Here is a 3,824-nt window from a genome sequence, read left to right on the forward strand (position 1 = left end):
CCTACGGGCCGGTTGTAGCATTAATCAGAAATAGGGTGGCAACCTGTGGGCAGGGCGGCAATCACCAGGAAAAAAAGCGGCCATAACTGCAGCGTGGAGCCGCCCTTGCTGAGAGAGAGAGAGAGAGAGAGAGAGAGAGAGAGAGAGAGAGAGAGAGAGAGAGAGAGAGCATCATGATTAGTGGATGAACAGCCTGGTCGAAAGAGGATCAGTAAGCGCAGGTAGAGGAGTCGTGAAGCTGAGCCAGTCGGGTGGAGGTAGACCACCAAGCAGAGGGCTGTACACACACAGTCACGGAGGGAAATTGCGCCTGTTTGTGGGTGTTGATGTATGCAAGCAGTCCGGTGCAGGTGTAATTTCGGAAAAGGGAAAATTTGCAAGCTATTCAAGAGATCCGAACTCACAGGCTCTGAAAAAACACTCGCAGGAATTGAGGAAATACATGCAGGTATCATTTCAGAGAGCGACACACATAGGTTCTTAGGGCATCGCATATACTTTTTGGAGACAGATGTTTATGAGCAGGTCGCTACACCCGACTGCAAGAATAGGACATAATAGCGTTTTTCTTGTGTGTACAACCTTGCACAGCAGGTTCGTAAGGAAGAGCGTAGAAGCCTTTTGTTGAGAAGGGCATGAGTTCCTTTGCCTGTATAGTTTGGGCTGCCCACTGAGGCTATTAAGCTGAGAAGCTTTGAATGAGGATTTTGGTCCGAAAACCCATGTTTTGTAGGACTACAGATGAGCCTTCTTGAAGCTTGTGGCAGGCATTTTACATATGCTGTCTGGGATCTTGATTATATGCTCAATCCCTTATGTACATGATTGTGGACTTTGGCAGCTCTTATGTACGCATGGCTGTGGGACTCTTTGGTAGTGAATACAGCCTTGTATGGCTGCTTGTTTTATGAAGTTATGCTGAGGGCTACGCAGGTTGAGGGAGCTCACCCTCTTATGTACAGACTTATGTGAATTTCTGCTGAGCCGGGCAGCTATACAGCCGGCAAGAGTTTTGTGTAAGGCTTGAGGCCTTTCAGTCTCTTTACCAGGTAGTTATTACAGATGCTTTCAGTGGCGTTTAGGTTGTTTCTTTCCGACGGTGTGGTGTTGCCATAGAGGCTATAGAGGCATTAGTGTTTCGTTCCGCTTGTGCTTCACATCGTTTTGGTGCCCCACTCAGGATCGGGCTCACGTACCTTCAGTTTACAATGGTCATATGCAACAGCTGATCCACTATGGATAAGACTACAAGCCGATTCTTCACAGGTAGTCGAAATGAGGATGTAGTGGCATGGTTTCGCCTTGTGGAGTCAGAATGCATGCAATTGGGGATTTATGACGATGAATTGCAAGCCAATTATGCATGGCAAGGGCTTCTTTACTATGCCTGCTACCTATATTCCCTGTTATCTGAGGAGGCACAATGGAGTTGGCAAAGCATGAAAAGCGCTCTTTTCCTCGCTTTATATTATCCTCCAGAGTTTTTTTGTGACTTTGAGAATGGTGGTCTTTTCGTGGAGTCTTGGAGAGAGTTGCAGGCACAGTATTGGAAGAGTTTGGAGACTTCGGCATTTCAGGAATGCTTGTCACGTAAAGGGTTGGTTTTGATATGCATGCTGGCATTGTGACACTTGATGGTGTAAGTTATGAAAGCGACAAAGAAGCTTTTGCATGTAGTGATGGTGGGGAAAGTGTTGATGATGAGGAAAAGTCTACAGAGAGCATGAGCGACTTCTCAACAGGTGGAGATAATATGGGGGTACTGCACGAAGAGGCAAGTGGTTTATCTGTTTTGGAAGGTATGTATGATGTTGTCTATGAGGATGCTTTGGAGCTTGCATCACAGCAAGAGGGAGAGCAAGGTCTTGTTTCTCATGAGAAATGTCTGCAACCAGTAGCAGAGAAGAGTGGGAATGCTTCAGTTGAAGAGGTTATGAGTTTTTGTGATGGTGAGAGTGTATGCGAGGATGGGGTACAGGTTGAGAGTTTCTTTGATAATGGAGTTGATGATATTGGGTTTTTTGATAGCCTCATGCCTGAAGCAGCAGATCATGTATCGTTCTCTTCTTCTTTTGATACTTGTATGCCGGAGAATATTACTTGTGAGTTTTTTGATTGTCTGTTGGATGAAGAAGTACCTCTTGCGGACATTATAGATGCTCCAAAGGAAAAAGATGCTGGTGCAGATGCTTCCAATATTCAAGGGCTTTGTATGCCTCTTTGCAAGGATAACTGCTTTTCAATGCCTTGTGAAGGCTGCTTCTTTTGCCCATAATGATGATACAGGTGCTTTCAAGACTGTGGAGTGCAATACGCCCTATGTTAGCCCAAATATGGATTTTTGTGCAGAGAATAATCAAAAAGCAAGTTTTATGATGCACCTACAGGTCTATGGCAAACTTCTTAATGGTTTTTTTGGTACAAGGCTACTAGGTGTCGTATATATTGTTTTGTCATGGGAGCTAAGTGGAGCCTTAGTGAAGTTTTTGATGTATGGAATACGAAGTGTTTTTGTGTGGGATCCCGGTGGGACCTTATGAGCATCTGCTATTGTTGCTGCTGAGCATGAATGCTCTAGCAGACTAGGGGGGGTTGGCAAACTATGTCAGGTGGTTTTTTGCGTGAGTAGAAAGCTAATCTCTCACACGGAAATGCTTGTCACATCGCCTCTTGTACATGTGTGCATAGCGTGTTGCACCTTGGAAGCAGTTTGTAGAAGCATCTGTACAAAGGCTTGATTTTGTCATGCTTGTTTGCTGGTGTAGGTTGAGGGGACTAGAAACAAACCCTTTCGTCGGCTGTGCCTTGGTGGCTATGTATGCCAAGTGTGGTGCTCTCTCGAAGGCACAAGGTGTGCTTCAGGAGCTCGCTTCAAGAGACATTTCTGCTTGGAATGCACTGATTGTAGGATACACACAACAGGGCCAAGGGAAGGAAGCACTAGACTGTTTCGATTGCATGCCGAGTGAGGGCATCTTTCTAGATGTTGCGACGCTTTCTTGTGTTCTTAATGCTTGCAGTCATTTAGGACTTGTTGAGGAGGGTCATGCATTGTTTATGGATATGGGTACCAAATATGGTTTTAGACCAAATTTCGAGTGTTATTCCTGCATGATTGATTTTTGTGAGCGTTTGGGGCACCTTGAGAAGGCAGAGAACTGATCCAACAGGTATCCTGTCCTAATTTCTCTGCAACTCGGCATGCTTTGTTGGGCGCTTGTCAGAAATGGGGAGATGTAACTACAGGGGAATGGGCCTTTAAACAGGCAGTTGAACTCAATAAATGTGATGGGCCTGCTTATGTTCTCGTGGCCGATCTCTATGCAGCTTCTGGCCTGTTCATTGTCTTAAGGGTTGGCGCAAATGTGGAAATATAACGTATGGCCGACTATAATTATGGACAGCCGCCATCGAACCATAAGGGGGTGTGCCTTCTTCTGAAAAGAGAGCGGGTACAGCACGTGGGCTGCATGGGGGGATGAGAAAACCAGAGCCGTGAAGGGCTGTAAACACGGGCCCAACTGTCACAAATCGGAGAAAAGGGGGGGGGGCGCCTGTTTTGGAGGGAGGCTGCTGGCATTAATCAGAAATAGGGTGGCAACCTGTGGGCAGGGTGGCAATCACGAGGAAAAAAAGCGGCCATAACTGCAGCGTGGAGCCGCCCTTGCTGAGAGAGAGAGAGAGAGAGAGAGAGAGAGAGAGAGAGAGAGAGAGAGAGAGAGAGAGAGAGAGAGAGAGTCATGATTAGTGGATGAACAGCCTGGTCGAAAGAGGATCAGTAAGCATAGAGGAGTTGTGAAGCTGAGCCAGTCGGGTGGAGGTAG

At 46.5% G+C, this 3,824-nt stretch overlaps 1 pseudogene; it reads left to right on the forward strand.

Annotated features, from left to right (window-relative positions):
* The first annotated feature begins 493 nt into the window (after window positions 1-493).
* LOC147435771 (uncharacterized) lies at window positions 494-3,606 on the forward strand (annotated as a pseudogene).
* Window positions 3,607-3,824: the final 218 nt, after the last annotated feature.

Source organism: Adiantum capillus-veneris, chromosome 18 (genome assembly GCF_014529385.1).
Source record: "Adiantum capillus-veneris isolate H3 chromosome 18, ASM1452938v2, whole genome shotgun sequence".
In the NCBI taxonomy this organism is placed as follows: domain Eukaryota; kingdom Viridiplantae; phylum Streptophyta; class Polypodiopsida; order Polypodiales; family Pteridaceae; genus Adiantum; species Adiantum capillus-veneris.